The following is a 19,869-nucleotide window of genomic DNA, read 5'->3' as shown; positions in this document are numbered from 1 at the left end:
GCTGGATCGGCTAGTCAGTTCATCTGTGTGCCCTCACCACTCTGCGGTCCTCCTGGCCAGATGTCATTTCAATGTTTAAATGTTGGCACAGAGTCAGGTATGGCCTTTGTGATTTCAGCTCATGGCAAGTTCATACACTTGGAGTCGAAGAATTGTTATACAACAGCTGTGCCTTGTCCTTCTTTGTGGTCCTGTGCTGAGGTCCTGGATTTCACTGCCCATTTGGGAGAGGACTGTGTCCAGGCCAATCTTGAATGCATCAAATTGCATAGATCTACTAGTGACTATCTGGACAAATGCATGAGAGGGGACGCTCCTGGGATCTGCAGCAGTGAAACAAAACTGGATAGGCACTCCAGCTAGACTATAAGAATGTTAGGGACAATAATAAGATCTCTAGGGAGTTCACGTGGACTGCAACTACCATGAGGAGCGGGGCCATATTTGCCAGAGAGACCACCACTGAATCATGGCACATTGCAGACTCCAAATGTCAATCAACACAGAGAAGATTGATACAGAATACAGGAATTTGTCAATTCATTCAATCTGCTGAAATCTGAGGCAGATGGAGTGTTAGAGACCTGAGATCCTCTCCCACAAACACACGTAGCCATAGGACCAACTTGAACCACTGACTTAGAGTCAACCTGTAAAGGGGATTTCTTCCAGTAAGTATTACATGCCACATTACAAGACAACTGTACTGGTGGATCGAACAACTCAGTTCTGGGCACCATTAGGATACCACTATGTTGGGCCTCCTTAGCTTTTAATCTCCCTACCTGATGCTCAAAATTTCAGCTATGCCAGAGATTTAAAACACTCTGTACCATTTATTTCTCCAAAAGTGTGCAAACACAACCATTGTTCAAGCTTACTCGGTCCAGCCCCACACCCCTTTGCTGCAGTGCGTATTGCTCGTCATTGAAGGCTGCAGCACCACGTGGGTTACAAATGAGAATGATTGAACAAATGGCACATTGTAGCTGCAGATACACAAAAGAAAAGCATGAGAAATATTTTTCTTACTCACTGTGTCATCTGTGTCCTTAGCTTTGAGAAAACTTGAGCTGTTCTGGGAAAAGGAAATATTTTGAAGGATAAAAAAAAGGGAAAGTCTCTTGATTATAATACATGCTTATTCCTTAAGATTATGTTCTCTCATATACTCCTGGACTGATGCCTTCTTGGGGGAATGGTTTACATTGGCTGCTCATCAGAGGAGCCAGCTCAGTTTGCATACAGCTAACTGGGACGGACCTTGGAATGATCTTATTACCAAAAATGAAGGCTTTGGCAGTACTGCCCCCAAGACATGAATTAATTTAGTGTCCCCCTAAAAATAGAAGGATGTCTACTCATTTTCATGGACCCCAATAGCCAGACCTTGGCAGCTATGGACAGTGAATAATATGAATTTCCAAGCATACTTATGGGGTTTTGTTTTCAAAGATGCCCTTCAAAAGGAAAAAGAGCTAGAAGCTTACTTTAAAAGATGTTTCTTTACCTTTCATCACAAAACAGGGGATGAGGAGGGCATGTGGCTCCAGGATTCTGGCAATAGTTCCAGTTCTGAACCTACAGCAATGTGGGTAGAGAGGGGTGTCCTAAAATCAGACAATGATTTGTGTGCATTAAAAAATAGTCCCAACACAATGAATGTTTAAAAATTATTTTCTGTTCACCCAAATCCAGATACCAAAGACTCACACAGGACAAAAATATTTGCTTAAAATTCTTTGGTTTTGTTTCTATAATGTTCATATTTCCCTGTTCACCCTCAGTTAAGCTGAAAATGTACAATAACACCTTATGTTCTACCTTGGAATTGTTCAGGTTCTTTCCTGGGGTTAGAGAACAGACTTTTTTGCAGAAACAAAATGTGAATCCTTGACTTTCCAGTGTAAAATCCTAAGACACCAGTAGCAGTTTTTCCTCAGAACACCAGTACTGAGCTGATGAAAAGGGTCTGATGTCTACATTTCCTTTTCAAGATTTCAGGGCTAGGTAGTAAGCCAGAGCGGTATTGATAGACACCGCTTGTCTTTTTAGGACATGCCACAATGAAATAAAAACAACTGGCTCTATGGAATAGAAAATTATTTCTATCTATATACACCACTTATGACTAACACGCTAGATATCCCATACCACTAAGCTGGCTTAAAAGAGTTGCTGTGTTATGGCATCCATGGCAGTGCATGAAAAATCTTTCTTATGATGCATTCTCTCTCCACGGTATCTGTGGTTAAGTCAATTTTATTCAAGCATATTTAGTGATAAGTGCATGCAGTTTTCTTTCCCTGCTGGGTTTTAACAGCATAACTGTAAAACATGAAGAGACATGCTTCTACGATACATGCAAGTACACACTAATTCTATTAAAAGCAGTAGCTTGTAAATTTATAGTGGTCAAGTAGGTGAACATATTCAGAGTTTCCACCAGAACGAAGATATACATGAACCAACATTAATTCAGAAAACTTAGGAATGAAAATGAGTTGGTATCAAATACTGTAAATTAAACAAAGGAATGAATAAAGTATCTCCATAGCTTTATGAATTAAAATCCATAGAAGCAGTAATGCTTTATTTCCTTTGGACTTTTCCCCCCCAGTACTGATATCAGAGTCAATGGATAAGCAACGCTAGTTTTCTTATAGATAAGAAGCACAGGATTGCCTCTTTTTCCACATACTGGGGAAATACACTAGCATGAGCACTGCGTTGGTGTATGTACCCTGATGGTTACCAAATAACTGTGAATTCACACAATGCTACAAAAAGAGCAATGAATTTCTTCATATTTGTAAAACCATTCACTGTAAGGGTAACTGTTTCCCAGACATAGCAAATGAGATTTCTCAAAGACTCCTGTGATGGAACACATGTTTAGAACACATGCTTTAGCAGAACTCTAAAGGCCTAGATATTAGCAAGTTATATGAGAGAGAAATTTTCATCAAGGAAATTATCAAATCCAAGGAAAGTGCATCAAATGCTGTCATAGTCTTCATTTCTTCTGAAGAATCACTTGAGTGTTGGCAAATTCATATTCAATGATATAATGAACTATTTGCCTCTAAGCCATCGTTTGGCCAGAGATACTCTGCACTGAATCTGAGATGAATTCTTCTTTAATATAGAGAGTGGAAAGGTGCGTCACTGCTCTCCAGTGTGTAGAATATGCTAGAACGTACTCATTTTAAGATGAAAAATTCTTTGGAGCAAAGACTGTCTTTCTGTTCTGTGTTTACACAGCACCTAGCACAATGGGGGAACCAGGGCCATGACTTGGGCTCCTAGGTACTACATTAATATAAATAACAGTTTAATCAGTTTACAATGATTATAACCCTCAGGCCTGAATAAAGGATGTGTTTTATTACTGGTGATAATTGACAAATATTTTCATTTAATCAAGTAATTTTGGACTAGATTTCTATGTTATGCTACATTCCTGCAGTTAGCTATCCAGCCTGACATCCATTTGTGTATGTAGATGGACACCAAGCACAGCAATTAAAAAACAAAAAGTATTATCGAAATAGAATCATAGAATATCAGGGTTAGAAGGGACCTCAGAAGGTCATCTAGTCCAACCCCTGCTCAAAACAGGACCATCCCCCACTAAATCATCCCAGCCAGGGCTTTGTCAAGCCTGATCTTAAAAACCTCTAAGGAAGGAGATTCCACCACCTCCCTTGGTAACGCATTCTAGTGCTTCACCACCCAACTAGTGAAAAAGTTTTTCCTAATATCCAACCTAAACTGCCCCCACTGCAACTTGAGACCATTACTCCTCATTCTGTCATCTGCTACCACTGAACAGTCTAGATCCATTCTCTTTGGAACCCCCTTTAGGTAGTTGAAAGCAGCTATCAAATCCCTCCTCATTCTTCTCTTCTACAGACTAAACAATCCCAATTCCCTCACCCTCTCCTCATAAGTCATGTGCTCCAGCCCCCTAATCATTTTTATTACCCTTCGCTGGACTCTTTCCAATTTTTCCACATCCTTCTTGTAGTGTGGGGCCCAAAACTGGACACACTACTCCAGATGAGGCCTCACCAATGCCAAATAGAGGGGAATGATCACGTCCCTTGATCTGCTGGCAATGCTCCTACTTATACAGCCCAAAATGCCATTAGCCTTCAGGGCAACAAGGGCACACTGTTGACTCATATCCAGCTTCTCATCCACTGTAACCCCAGGTCCTCTTCTGCAGAACTGCTGTGTAGCCACTCTGTCCCTAGTCTGCAGCAGTGCATGGGATTCTTTTGTCCTAAGTGCAGGACTCTGCACTTGTCCTTGTTGAACCTCATCAGATTTCTTTTGGCCCAATCCTCTAATTTGTCTAGGTCCCTCTGTATCCTATCCCTACTCTCCAGCGTATCTACCACTCCTCCCAGTTTAGTGTCATCTGCAAACTTGCTGAAGGTGCAATCCACACCATCTTCGAGATCATTAATGAAGAGATTGAACAAAACCGGCCCCAGAACCAACCCTTGGGGCACTCCACTTGATACCAGCTGCCAACTAGGCATGGAGCCATTGATCACTACCCATTGAGCCTGACGATCTAGACAGCTTTTTATCCACCTTATAGTACATTCATCCAGCCCATACTTTAACTTACTGGCAAGAATACTGTGGGAATAAGTGGCCTCAAATCAATGGCACAGCAACTATAGTGCTAAAGATCACATATTTATATCCAAATAGCTTATTTTCAATATTCTTCCAGAAGTAGGAAAGATTCTGTAAGGGTTGAAACAAGACCAAAAAAAAAAATTGCACAAATCTAATTATTGTAACTGGCTGCTGCACTCTAGCCTCACTTCAGAATTCCATATATATTTTCTGGAGGACAGGATATTTAGAGTGGGTTAGACTCTTATATAACTAGGGTTGCCAGGTGTCAGGTTTTCAATGGGAATGCCTCCTCAAAAAGGGACCCTGGCGGCTCAGGTCAGCACCGTTCACTGGGCCGTTAAAATGTCCGGTTGGCAGTGCAGTGGGGCTAAGGCAGGCTCCCTGCCTTCCGTTGCTCCATGTGGCTCCCGGAAGCAGCAGCATTTCCCCACTCTGGCTCCTAGGCATAGGGGCAGACAGGGGGCTCTGTGCATCACCCCTGCCCCAAGCACTGGCTCTGCAGTTCCCATTGGCCGGAAACTGTGGCCAATAGGAGCTGCAGGGGCGGCACCTGAGGATGAGACAGCACGCAGAGCTGCCTGGCCACACCTCTGCATAGAAGCTGGAGGAGGGACATGACCTTGGCTCCGGGAGCTGCTTGAGGTAAGTGCCACCCGGAGCCAGCACCCCTGCACTCCTCCTGGGCCCCAACCCCCTGCCCCAGCCTTGATCCCCCTCCTGCCCTCTGAATCCTTAAGTCCCAGCCCAGGGCACCTTCCTGCACCCCAGCCCCTTCATCCCAATCCCTACTGCAGAGTCCACACCCCCAGCTGGAGTCCTCACCTCCCCCACACACCCTCCTGAGCCAGCCCGGTGAAAATGAGCGAGTGAGTGAGGGTGGGGAGCGCGAACGACGGGGGTGGAGGGGTGGAGTGAGCAGGGGCAGGACCTCAGAGGAGGGGCAGGGCAAGGGTGTTCGGTTTTGTTCAAGTAGAGGGCTGGCAATCCTATGTATAACCCTTTTACCATTGGCTAAGGGTCTATGCATAAGCATACATCACAGCTGAAATTGGCATCAAGAAATTTCTTCAGCATTTCACTCCCTCCCATAGTCTGAAAAGCAGAATAAACTAGTAATGAAAATATACTTATAAAGAGAGAAGCTATTTTTTCTAGCTCACCAACATTACTTGCAGCACAATTTAAGTACAAGTGTTTTTTCACAAATTTCTATGCTTAAGATTTAAAAGTCTGACAGTCATCAAATATATATACTTCATTGGTGGTATATGTCACAATAGCATAAAGGAGACTATCACAATATGGAAGATCATTGAATCAAAGTGCCTGACAGAGCTCCATGGCAACCTTGCATACATAAACCTGCTAAATTACCAAGCTCTGGATTGAATTCCCCAGGAGTATATTCTTTGTTATTATTGTTTTCATTTAGAAACTAATGTGTCAAGGTTCAAAAAATTGAGTTCATAAAAACCAAAGATTAGTTTGTGTTTAAAGATTAGTATGTTTCATACTGGCTCTTCTTTCTAAAAATATTTCAACACCAGACATCAGTTCAGCTAAAACAATGAGTCTGGGTTTGACTGGACTAGCTTTGGTGGCTAAAATTTAATTTTGTTAACAATGGATAAATGTATTTGTTACCACTTTATATGATTGTGAATGACAACTCACAAGACCTAGAAAACAGAGAAAATACGATATAAGATAGAAAGAGTTTAATTACACTAAACAATGATAAAAGATTATCAAAATTCTTGATCCACTATAAGTTTATTTTTTAAAATTAATAAAATGTTCTCTTTCCCCAATAAAACTCTGGATGATTAAATATAAAATTATCTACATGATTACAGTAGTGTTTGTAGAGTCATAACACAGAAAAAAAATCTTTCAGATTCGGGGCTGGGTATTTTTGTGTGGTTATGCAAGATACATTTAGTTTTCTATTCCTCACAATGCTTTGTTTATTATTGTGTTTTCAAAAAAATTTGCAAAGAACATTGTTTATTCCATATAACGAATGATAGTTAAAAATAATTTGAGGATGAAAAAGGAACTTGAGTATTTGAAACAGAACTTCTAAGAGCTGTTTGCTGGAAGTATGAACACTAGCAGTTCAGAACCTCAAGGCTACCTTAAATTCAGATGCGGGCCTCTATTCATCCTTTACACATGAGATTTGTTTTGGGTTTGCGGAAACACTTCAAAGAAAAAAAAATCTTCTGAAGCCATGACCCTTGATGGTGTGCTTGACGAACCAATATAAAGAGGAAATTGATCAATGTGTTTGTAACAAGTTAGCCCCCCCTTCACCGATGTACTGGGATTTTACTGAGTCTCTCTTGCTCAACCAGCCAGGGTTCTCTCTCCCTGCTTTGCTGAATTAGGCTCTCTGGCTTCTTGCAGCACACATAGGCGGGCCACACCACACTGCAGTCACAAATTGAAGTCAGCTCTGTGTGAGAGGACTCCCCCAGCACTCACATGCACACCCCTTTTGAGAGATAAACCCAAAATAATACTGTCTTGCACTGTATAGAAAAATCTGCACAGCGCAAGCTCATAAAAATCCGCCCTCTTTCTGAATGTGAAGAGAGATCTGTATGGCTTCTTGCCCACCCCAGTTAGAAATTACATAAACTGGGTTTTATTATAAACAAGAAATAAGTTTATTAACTACAAAAAGTGAATTTTAAGTGGTTAAAGGGATAGCAAAACAGAACAAAGCAGATTACTGTAGTAAATAAACAAAAGCCACAGACTGAGCTTGACACACTAGATAGGGAGGATACAAATTAACAAATTCTCACCCTGTGTGATAAACAGGCTGGCAGATTCTTAAGGCACAAGTTGCCTTGGCTTTCCCAGGTTTTCTTACACAGATCTTAGTCTGGGACCATCACTTCTCGCAGTTCAGTCTTTGTTCCTCAGGTGTTTTCAGGTGTGTTGTTGTAGAGAGAGTGAGGACCCCTCATGTTGTCATTGTCCCTTTTTTTATATCTTCCCCACACTTGCTGGACAGCTTTTTTGCTTTGACCTGGGTCAAACAGTTCTCATTGTGTAGAGCTATCTCTGAGAGGTTTCTATTGCACATGGTTCCTGGGGTAATCCTTATGCTTGTGTGCATTTCTTCAATAAGCCACAAACATTGTTTGGCTTCATAAAATGTAGCACACTTGAAATACCGAAACATGGTCAATATTCCCAACTTCAGATACAAAAATGATACATGCATACAAATTGGTTAAACATTTACATAAATCAACCTTTCCAATGATATCTTACATGAGCCCTCTTGCATAAAGTATATATCTTAGTTATACCATGTTCATATCATAACCATATTTCCATGAAGAATATGGGGTGTAATGTCACAGCGTTTAGAGCCCTGGGAGAGACCCGAGTCTTTGGGTGGGAGAAAGAAAAAAACAGGTGAAGCTGGAAGACGTTCTGAGGGAGAGGAAGCTGACCAGGTATAGTGTATACTATATACAAACAAACAGCACTTTGAAAAGCAGAAAGACGACTAAGAAAGGGTGGAGAAATACTTCTCCATTGGAATCTCTGTTGTACCACAATGAAGCACAAAGAATAGTGAATGAGAGAAGCTTTCCCTGTTATTATCAAGGGATTAATAAAATGCTTATACGGTAGAAAATTTAACTGTACAAATAAGTGTAACATACCATGGAAGGAATAAGAAGCAGGAATAATTAGTGAATGCTAAAGAAATGAAGAGCAAATTACCATATTAATAAAATAAATGTGGAGAGGTAGAAAAGTTACACAGCAGCTGAATTAATTCTAAACAAAATATCTTTTCATAGTTCTTCTATTATGAAGGGAAACCATTAGACAACAGAAGAGCTGCTCTACAGCTAGAGCAAATACAGGTTAAAGTTATTATTAAATAAATAGTAACTTTTCCCAAATACTCCTCAAAATGAGGTTAATTGCTGATATAAACACAGCAACATTAAAAATAAATCACAGGATAATGAGGAAGCACAAGTTTTATGTGGTCTGAGGATACTGTGCCCAAAAATAAAAAACAGTCCCTGCCCCGAAGAGCTTTCAATACAGGAACTAGATACTGAAACATTTATGCACGTGCCTTACTTTGGGACGCTTCACAGGAGTTAAGTTAAGTTAGGCATGTGAGTGAGTGTTCATAAGAACATAAGAATGGCCATATTGGGTCAGACCAAAGGTCCATCCAGCCCAGTATCCTGTCTACCGACAGTGGCCAATGCCAGGTGCCCCAGAGGGAGTGAACCTAACAGGTAATGATCAAGTGATCTCTCTCCTGCCATCCATCTCCACCCTCTTACAAACAAAGGCTAGGGACACCATAGGCTAGGGACACCCTCTGACAAACAGAGGCTAGGTACACCATTCCTTACCCATCCTGGCTAATAGCCATTAATAGACTCAACCTCCATGAATTTATCCAGTTCTCTTTTAAACCCTGTTTTAGTCCTAGCCCTCACAACCTCCTCAAGCAAGGAGTTCCACTGGTTGACTGTGTGCTGAATGAAAAAACTTCTTTTATTTGTTTTAAACCTGCTATCCATTAATTTCATTTGGTGGCCGCTAGTTCTTATATTATGGGAACAAGTAAATAACTTTTCCTTATTCACTTTCTCCACACCGGAGATTCACAGAATTTAAAAGATTGTTCTCCCCTCTCTCCCGCTATTTCCCTCAAACTAAAAGGAAAGAATAACTATTCAAAAGTACAAAGGAAGAGAGAGCAGAATGCTGATGGAAAATTGTCCTTAATACTCCCAGTAAGCTGACACCTCCAGTAGAGTGGTGTCAGCACAGAGATATTTTTAACACATGGCAGACTTTTTTTATTGCATGCCTGCCTGACACTTAAAATCATTTACCTCTTAAGATCTTATGTGGGGTTATTTTTTGGTATCAAGGTAATAAAACAAAAAAAATGTCAGTGAGAGAAATAAATTAAAAGCGGTAATGAATAGAAACACTTGTAATTTTCTAAAGGAGACCCAAATCAAGAACTGAAAAGAATCCTATAAATATAAAAGAATGAAGCCTCAGACATATGTGGTAACATATTGTCTTAAAATGCACAAGACACTTTTTCCTTAAAAGAAGAATTTATCGAACCACAAGCTGTGTGGATCTTTCACACACAAAATCAGCTATTTTGAATAAATAAGGATTGTTACCATAATAATAAAAGATGTAAGAACAAATTCTGGTCTTCCAAATGGGAGAAAAAAAATCAACTCATATCACCTTTAAAAACCCAGCAAAAATCATGATTACATGACCCAATGCCTCTAAAATCAAGTGGCTCAACTTACTGGACCCGAATGGCAAAATATTAAAATATACTGCAAATACAACCAACATTCCCATTCACATCAAACCCAGATTACCTACCATGCTGTTGCTCATAACACAAAATAAAAAGGGCCAGATCCTCAGGACCTGGTGCAGTCCTAGAGGGAAGTGCATGAAGGTGGAGTTAAGCCATCATTATACCTCCTCAATCCTGATTCTGCCAGCTATCAATCCAGTCCTGAGGTGCAACTTGGGGCACACCCAAGACAGCTCCGAATTGTACCGGCTGGTAAGAGTCCTCAGTAGGCCCTTACTGCAACCGAAGAATGTCAGAACAGATTACTCTAGCTACTTATGTATCCAGGGGACTGTGGTGTCAAAGAGCTGACGACACCAGCTTTAGAGCACTGGAGGATTTCCCCCATGCCAGGTGAATCCCCATCAAGACAGATCTACCTAATTTGTACCAGCACTGTGCTACCATAGTTGCTAAAGCAGGCAGATCTGGGCCCAAGAATTTCCCCATTACAATTTAAAGTAAACCGTTATGAATGTGATGGTAAAGATCTGTCACCTGTCAATTAACATTTACCAAATCAGAAATAGTCACCAGCCAGCTAGTGAGTTTATAGGGTGGGGTTTAATGTTTGTTTTTTTTAAGTTTCAATCATGCAATCAAGGAACACAGGCAATCCATGTAATTGCTAGTGTAAAAAGACACAAAGCAAACTGTAGAAGTGAAAAGTTTGAGAATTTATAGAATGCAATATGTTTGCATAAACGTTTTGGCAAATAAATGAGACACAGGATAACAAACCTGCTAGGATGTGTGCAAGTCTTAGCTAGTCAGTGGCTGTATGTGTGAAGGCTGTCCTCTTGTCCAACACACTGGGGCTTGAACAGAGGACCTCCAGAGCTGAAAGTAGAGCTGCTCTAACTTATGCTAGTTGCCAAGGGGAGCTGGGAACTGTAACAAGTCCAATCTTCTGTGGGTCTGCACAGAAAGTGACCTGTAACACACACTCACCAGTTGGTTACATGCGCATTCAGGCAGAGCTAAATTTTGAGGGGGAACTTGGCGGATAAGGTTGTGACTTAACAGATTTTAACTGGAAGCTTTTCCCACTTGGAAGAAATGGCATGGGACAAAGCATGTAAGTACTTGTTGGAGAAGTAGAGAATCAAGCAGTCAAAGCTGGCATCACTCACAAAGCAAAGGCGGAAGCTGACCTTGTAATGAGATACTAAGTCAGATGAGTAGGGAGTGGCTAAATTGTGGAGGGCTTTAAAAAAAGATGTCTGTGTCTGAAACAGAAGAAGGGGAGTCTATAATTTGAAATTAGAGGCAGCAGCATTTTGAATGGACTTGAGGGGGCCAAATATGAAGGCATTAAGGCCAGAGAGAAGATTACAGTAGTCAGGTCCCAAGATGATCAAAGCTTGGACAATATACACCTGTGTGGGGGGAAATATCTGTTTCTGGATATAAAAGAACATTCCATTAAAATATTAATGTATATTAGTTTTCCTTAGATGAGACAAAACATTGGTTCAGAAAACAAGCACCAAATCAAAGGCAATTTTAGCTTTTTTTCCTACTTTCAAAAAATTATAATAAAATGTTACCTTACAGGAGAGAGAGATACCTACAGGCACAAAGTGCCATTTAATTGCTCATTGGCAGTATTAGGATCATTCCTTCAACTTTTGTCCCTTTTTGAAAACTGTTAGTTTTATGATTAAAAAAAGTGAGAAAAATTGGATGCACATATTTAATGACTAGCAACACTAACAATGGAACTGCAGAACTCATTTTAAATCAGTATTGAAAATAAAGAAAATGGGTCTATTTAAAATAAATATTTCCTTGAAAAAAAATGAAGGAGGAAGATTACAGGGTAACAGGGAGGTATTTTTTTCCTTGCATTTCAGAGATCTTGTAAGTAACAAATTGTGCACATTATGTAACATGAACAATTCATCCATCTATGTGCTTATACAGCTCCCAACATTACAATATGCAAGCATGATGTAAGGAAATTTTTTGAAAGTTGAGTAAGAGAAGGTTTGTAAGAACTGCATAAATTATCAGTCTCTAAGTGTATGCTGCAGAAATGTGACATTTTGGTCTATTTTTTTCTTCTTATGCATGTTAAATATTTAGGGGGGACAGTAGATTTTTTAAAAAAATCTGGGCTTGCTGTGGTTTGGAGGAATGCAGACCCTGCAGTATGAGCAGCACTTGTAATTGTTCATGCTTCTATTTTTCCCCTTCCCCACTTCTCAGTGCCCAGAGAGTGATTGCTGACTACGTCCCTGAAGCCCCTTTCCGCTGCAAACTTCCTGGCTTTATGCCATACCCAGCTTCTCCCCCAGCTGGGCTTTATCAGCTATTAGCAATTTTCAGTCAAGTCTGACTCTCCCCCAGGTGCAGCCTATAAGGTTAATTCCAAGACACCTTAATCCTTTCAGGGCTGATGTGGGGCGAACACCCCATCACTGAGTGCAAGAAGAAATAAGCTACAGAGAGCCAGTCTTTTCTTATCCCTGCACTCCTGCAGATGAAGCTGCCACTCTTGTCACATCTGTGCTGTGAGTACACGGTACAAGAAATCACATCACTGATTTTGAGCCTACGCACCCTAAAGGGGAAGTTGCCAGGTACAGAGTACACCAGCTGTCAATCAGAGGGTGTTGTTTGGGAGGGCAAAAAAGGAGGTGGAAGCAGAATTCTCAGATGCCCAATGGTGGCATAGTACATACTTCAGCACTCCCCAGGCAGAATGCCTCTAGCAACTGCCACTGGTGCAATGCAACTCTATAGCACTTGACCTACCAATGGTGAAATAGGGTCCGTAAAAAGAAATTACAGATTAAACTGCTGTTCCTTAGCCTTCAAAACATTGCAAGGTATCAGCAGAAATAAAACAATTCCATTTATTATTCCATTATATGCTATTGATACATTGTTATTGAAAAGATATAAAACGCCTAGCCTGTTGCAGCTCTGTTTAGAGGAAGCGGAGAGAAGACACGTTTGGAGTGTGGGTAATTTGTTTTCTCATCTCCTTTGTTTTCTCATTCCTTTCACCTCCTTACACTAGAATAATGAAGATGCACTTCACCCATTTTCTCATTAACTAAATCATTATGGGTCAGCTCCTCAGCTGGTGTAAGTTGGGATAGCTATTAAGTCAGTGGAGATTTCCTGTTTAAACAAGCAGAAGAACTATCCCTATATTTGTAACAAAATTCAGAAGTCTGTAGTAGTGATAGCCATTCATAATATGCCAATCCTTGGCCTCCTGCCTGATTGCTTTGCCATGCACAAGCATCCAGAAAGTTCCCTTAATAGGGCAGATGGAGATTTCCTTGATTCCTATAGAAAGCAGGTTGCACTATTTCTGTGCCACCTGCTTCTGGGCCCCTCCTGTCCAGCATAAGGGCCTCTTCCCAGGCCAAGGGCAGCTACATTCTGGCAGTCTTCACTAATTTATTGGCTCCTGGCGGCCATTACAAACCCATAGAATTTAAAGCAGTTTCTATGCGGCTTTAACTTATGCCTGGGGCTGGTTTAGTTTACAGCCAGCACCTGTACCCTGGGGGCAATGTTCCCTTTAATTTGTCACAGGCCGTGTGCACAAAAAATTTCTTCTGTGCACATTTTTGAAGCAGAGTTCAAATCTGTGCACCAGGAGGCAAATGAGCCCAAGCGAGTGAAATGCTTGTACATTTAAAAAGTTTTAATTTTCAATTTGTGTCCATTTATAGGGTTTTCAGATGGAGACATCATAAGAAAAACAAGAGTTTGTGTTTTAAATTTAAAATTTTCCTAAAAAATATCAATAAATGATTAGCAGCCAAGAATAAGATATGTAATTACAAATGCATTTTAAATTTCCTTATTGGTCGAAACGTCAAAGACTGCTAAACTAACTTTACTGTTTTTCCCTGCGATCTTTTTCATTTGCCCATTCAATATAAACTCTGTCCAGATCTATCAGTTCTCCATCCAGCTAGTAAATCTTAATACACATCAGAATGTGCAAATGATCTACTTGTAAACGATTCCGTAGTTTGTTTTTTAGAGTGTTCATTAAGCTAAAGCCATGCTCACCATCTGCATTTGATGCTAGGAATGTTCCTCCAATATCCATCAACTTTGCAAGATCCTGAAACAGTTCATTCTGGTGTGCAAATATCAACATATCTGGGAAACTTAAAACCAATTGGCTGTTGATTCTTTCGGCTACTGCAAACTTGAAGTCATCGTACTGACTGACTATAACAATCTCTTCAGCAAGAAAGGTTTCAGAGTAACAGCCGTGTTAGTCTGTATTCGCAAAAAGAAAAGGAGTACTTGTGGCACCTTAGAGACTAACCGATTTATTTGAGCATAAGCTTTCGTGAGCTACAACTCACTTCATCGGATGCATACTGTGGAAACTGCAGAAGACATCATATACACAGAGACCACAAAACAATACCTCCTCCCATCCCACTCTCCAGCTGGTAATAGCTTATCTAAAGTGATCACTCTCCTTACAATGTGTATGATAATCAAGCTGGGCCATTTCCAGCACAAATCCAGGTTTTCTCACCCTCCGCCCACCCCGCCCTGCCCCCTCCCCCCCACAAACTCACTCTCCTGCTGGTAATAGCCCATCCAAAGTGACCACTCTCCCTACAATGTGCATGATAATCAAGGTGGGCCATTTCCAGCACAAATCCAGGTTTTCTCACCCCCCACCCCCATACACACACAAACTCACTCTCCTGCTGGTAATAGTTCATCCAAAGTGACCACTCTCCCTACAATGTGTATGATAATCAAGGTGGGCCATTTCCAGCATAAATCCAAGTTTAACCAGAACATCTGGGGGGGGGGGCACCTTGATTATCATGCACATTGTAGGGAGAGTGGTCACTTTGGATAAGCTATTACCAGCAGGAGAGTGAGTTTGTGTGTGTGGCTTTTGGAAAAAAAGGGGGGGGGGGCGGGTGAGAAAACCTGGATTTGTGCTGGAAATGGCCCAACTTGATTATCATACACACTGTAAGGAGAGTGATCACTTTAGATAAGCTATTACCAGCAGGAGAGTGGGGTGGGAGGAGGTATTGTTTCATGGTCTCTGTGTATATAATGTCTTCTGCAGTTTCCACAGTATGCATCCGATGAAGTGAGCTGTAGCGCACGAAAGCTTATGCTCAAATAAATTGGTTAGTCTCTAAGGTGCCACAGGTACTCCTTTTCTTTCAGCAAGAAAGTCTTTGTATTTTGAACATAGGGATTTGACCTGATGAATTCCAAAATTGAAGTCACACTTAACTATTGCTGCACAATCAAAAGCGGACCACTCCTGGACTTCATCCTCTGGAAACCTGTCTGCCAAATGTGCACACAAGATGTTTATGAAAGTTATTATGGAACTGGTATCAATTTCATTATTTTCTTGAGAGCTCATATCTAAGATACCCTTAACTTTGTCATTCCATAAGACAAATCTCCAAGGTACTGTCTTTTGATCTTGTTCAGTTTACCTCGGGCAAGGTGAAATGTTTCAAGAGGTGTAAGGCCCTGTTTCTGGAGCAGTTTGGATAGTGAAGCCAGTTACAACACAACATCATTCAAAACTTCTAATGTTATTTGGTATTCCACAGTATTCAGCTTTTTGTGGCAGTGTTTAAAAACTGGATCAGTATCTTTGTCTTACTCAAAATATTCCAGAAGAGGATTATGGTTGCGAATAATTGCTCGAAGTGCAAAGTGCCTAGATAAACAGCACACTTCATTGAGTGGCCTGAAAGCCACTGACTCACATTCAGAAGCATCCACTATTTCCTGAAATTTGCATTTTCTTCGGGATGACCGACAGAACACCTTGTAGTCAATTCTCATTAAGGTTTCGATGTCTCTTATCAGCTTGACCTCTTTCCATGCATCGGAAGTCCCCAAGTCTTCCCGGCGTGCAACGCAATGTTGCTTGACTAAGTGTGGAATATCACGTTTCAGCTGATCTGCCACGCCATTGAGTTTGCCCAACATCACGGAGGCACCATCAGATGTGAACATCACCATTTTCATTAGATCAAATTGATGTTTTTTATAAAACTCTTTGATTGCAGACACTGTTGAAACAGCATCACATTCTCGCAATCGTAATAGTCCACCAAACAAAGTTTTATAGTCTGCAGAATTTATGGATCTATATTTAAAGTAGAGTATCAAGTGTCTCTTAATGAATATATCAGTGCTTTCATCAACAGCTAGAGTGTGAAACATTGCCAATGCTATTTCATGCATGAGGTCATTTTGGACAATGCAGTTGATAATTTCAAGAAATTCAAAAGCATAATTTTTATTTTTCCAGCTCACTGGTATGCGCATATACTTTTCCATATGGTCATTAATATCCTGAAAAGAAAGTACTGAGCTGTTCATTTTAATAGCCAACAGCACACTGTAATAAGTGCCTTGATTTCTTCTGGGTTAGAGTGCTTGCGTTCAAGATTAATTTGCCTCCTCAGCTTTTCAGCTGGACTTTCAAGAATCATGCTAAGCAATCCGCTCCTTAAGGAAGGGTTTTTGTTTTTAAGTCTTGTTACACCATCTATACGCGACTTGACAGATGACGCTTTAAGAAATCCAACTTCCATACATTGTTCCATATTCTTCCTGTTGAAAATTCTCCCGAAGCTCTGGCTTCTCGACAATATACACAAACCACTCCGTTGTCCTCATTATATATGAATATTGTATGAAGTTTAACAAGCATTACACTATGTGACTTTGGTGTAACCGTCTCTATAGTCTCATCCAGCCATTCAGATTTAAATGAAGTTGCTGTTCTTTTATGCTTTAGACCACTAGAGTAACATTTTGGGATTGATTTTTTACCAGATTATTAATTTTAAATAAACCACTTTTATTTTATGGCTACTATTTCAATGTGCTTAACAGTGTGACTTGACAAAAGGGCAAACGGGAGTTCATTCAGATCAGGATACCGGAAGTTTGTGTATAGCTCAGATCATGTCCATGCATCTGCAGCAAAAAAAAGCGGGAAAATGGTAAAACATCATGAGTAAATGTATGAAGTCCAATGCCTTTGAAAGATTTCAGTCATGAAAACAACACTTACCTTTGTTCATTTCTGGAAAATCTTTGCAGTTCCTTAGCAACTACAGCCAGGCATTTTGACTTATTCACACATACTTGAGTTTGTACACAGCCAAATGAACAGACTGCAAGGAGATGTGTGGGTCCTGACCATCCCGACGTGATCAATGTTCCATGTTCAAAATGCTGGCGAGGAGGGGTACGATTCATTGCCCTCCTTTCCCTTTCCCCCACTTGCCAGCTAGTAGAATCTAGCTGTGTTGATAGATAGTGGGCAAACAATGTCAAAAGTCGCCCATAAATAGGGCGACCAGATCGCAAGTGTGAAATATCAGGACACATTGGGCGAGCGGGGTGGGGGGAGAAGAGAGCCACATAGCTCCCCTGACCTGCACCCCCTCAACCCACTATGTCCAGAGCCCCCCCACAATGCCCCCCAACTTTCCACCACAAATGCACAGTGCTATGCACACCACCACCCCTGCCCAGCGCTCCCACAGCCGCCCAGCACCTCACACAGAACCCCCCACTCGCTAGTTTCCCAATACACACAGATTTCTCCTCCCTCCCTCCCAGTGCCCTTCCCCACAGCCCCATCACCACAACTAAACAATGCCCCACACAGACCCACACTGCCCAGTGTCCTGACACAGACAGATCTCCCCCACTGCCTAGCATCCCAAAACACACAAACCTCCTCCCACTACCCAGCGCCCTGCACACCTCACAGCCCAGGACCCCACCACAGACCTCCCAGACACTCACTCCATCATGCCCTGCCCCCTTCCCTGGCCGTACTCACCAGCCCTGCTGAGAGGTCTCTGGCTCCTAGGGTCAGAATGGCAAGGGGGGTGGGGGAGGTGTCTCCAGCCTCTCCACGTGCTGTGCCCACCACAAGTGCAAGCTCCATGGCTCCCATTGGCCGAGAAAAGCACCAATGGGAGCTGCCAGAGCCGTGGAGCGGGGCTTGCAGGCGCCAGCAACGCGCAGAGACCCTAAGAGCCAGCAGGTCCCGCTGGCTCCTAGGGTTGGGTTGGGTTGGGTTGGGGGGGCCCAAGGGCTCTCTGCCCACTGCCAGTGCCTGCAAGCCCCACCCCGCAGCTCTGATTGGGCAGGAGGGAGCTGGTGCAGCACACTGAGATCCCCTTTGCCTCTGTGCCTAGGAACTGCCTGCACTGCAGGCTCCTGCTGGCGGGCGGACGCACCGCTGGGAGTTGCCCCAGGAAGCACTGCCATGCCAGCCCTGGGACATTAGCGGTGATGGTGAGTGGTTCCCAATATCGGGACAAAGGGCGTCCCGACTGATGTGCGATCAGGACGTGGGACAAATGTGCGCGTGGTGTTTCGCTGTGTGTGCGGGGTTTAGGATCTGTGTGCACAGGCACACATGCACAGCTTAGAGGGAACAGTGCCTGGGGAAAGAAAGGTGGTTTCATCACCTTTTGCCAAGCTCTGCTCTGCTACAGCTGAAGATTTAGCTGGTTATATTGTCATGACATATTTTAACAAGATATTTCAGTCATAAGCAAATTCTAAACCATCAGACATTAAATACCTCACTTAAATTTTTTTTGGTTCCACAAAATGAGTTCCAATAGGATATATAGTTAGAGCAGAATCACCAAGTTTTGCACAGCCCCATATGAGTTCCTGGAAAGAGTTTGGTTTTTTTGGCCAGGCACATTCACATCCCTGAGAATTTCAGGTCTCAAGCAATGGAAACAAATTGAAAGCCAAACTCAGCTGACACTGACAAGTGTCATGTCAAGAACGTGAAATCATTAATTATGTGTGCTTTCTATTTGTCTCAGTAGATCGTGTGCACAAATTGGGTAACAATACAAAATCATGAGTCTGCCCAGGTTCACATAAAAGGGTCATTAAATTGAAAAGGAGTTAACATTCACATGGTTTGGGATTTTGTTGACATTTTATCACAGCTCTATTTATAGCATTCGTAGCATAACCATGTAGCAGATTCAAGTGTGAATTCAAGGGGGGGGGGGAATAACCAAAAACTCAAACAAAATTACTTTTAAATATATACTTTTAAATATTAGCTGCCATTTAACAGTGTTAACTGTATAGTAGAAAAAGTCATAGCAAAAAAAGTAAGACCTCACTGATAATGCATTTAACTCATTTATTTTAAATAAGAAAGCTACAGACTCTGTTTAATCTTGTACTCTAGCTGAATCAAGGAAAAATCTAGAATAATGAGAGAGCTGTGACATCAGATGATATCAACATGGTCATCATACATCATTTATACTGGAATATAAATTAAATGTCAAATTAACTCATCTATGTAAATATAAACTGCTCTGCAGTTCTTAATAGTCAGGGGGGAAAACATCCAACCTAGAATATTTTTGTTTTCCCAGCCTACAATGTCTGCTACTTGTAATGAGGGCTTTGATGCTTGTGGGAAATCATTTTAGTCATCATCAATCTGATGAAACTGTCATTTTTGCATTGTTTGGCATTCATTTCTAGTTGAGGTTTATTTTCTGCTTATATTCTAGCCTGACAAGCGAAGCAGGGTGGAAAAATTTCAAAATGTCCTTGTCACAGAGAAATGGCTTAGGATGCAAGAGCTACTGAAATCACACATAAGAAATGCACAGCAATGAGGCTTTTGGACTAACCACTGTTTCAGTTGGAAAGCTGTGCACAAGAAGAATGTTTAAATAATTGAGGCTATTTCTAGAGCAGGAATAAAAATAGTCACACAGAAGAGAGACCTGAAGGTTTTGGATAAAGGCCAAACA

The 19,869-nt window shown here is 41.5% G+C and overlaps 1 long non-coding RNA gene across 1 annotated transcript in view; it reads right to left on the bottom strand.

Moving 5' to 3' along the window:
- LOC311525821 overlaps window positions 1–19,869 on the bottom strand; it is a 143,433-nt gene that overhangs the window by 58,997 nt on the left and 64,567 nt on the right. Inside the window, exons 2-3 of the long non-coding RNA XR_014712866.1 lie at window positions 1,511–1,610; window positions 1,037–1,078 (exon numbers count right to left, since the gene is read on the bottom strand). This is a non-coding gene — a long non-coding RNA (uncharacterized lncRNA). The remainder of the gene's footprint in view (window positions 1–1,036; window positions 1,079–1,510; window positions 1,611–19,869) is intronic.

Source organism: Lepidochelys olivacea, assembly GCF_965140295.1.
Source record: "Lepidochelys olivacea isolate rLepOli2 genome assembly, chromosome: 9".
In the NCBI taxonomy this organism is placed as follows: Eukaryota; Metazoa; Chordata; order Testudines; family Cheloniidae; genus Lepidochelys; species Lepidochelys olivacea.
Note: the sequence above shows the minus strand (reverse complement) of the source record. Positions and strands in the feature narration are given on the sequence as shown.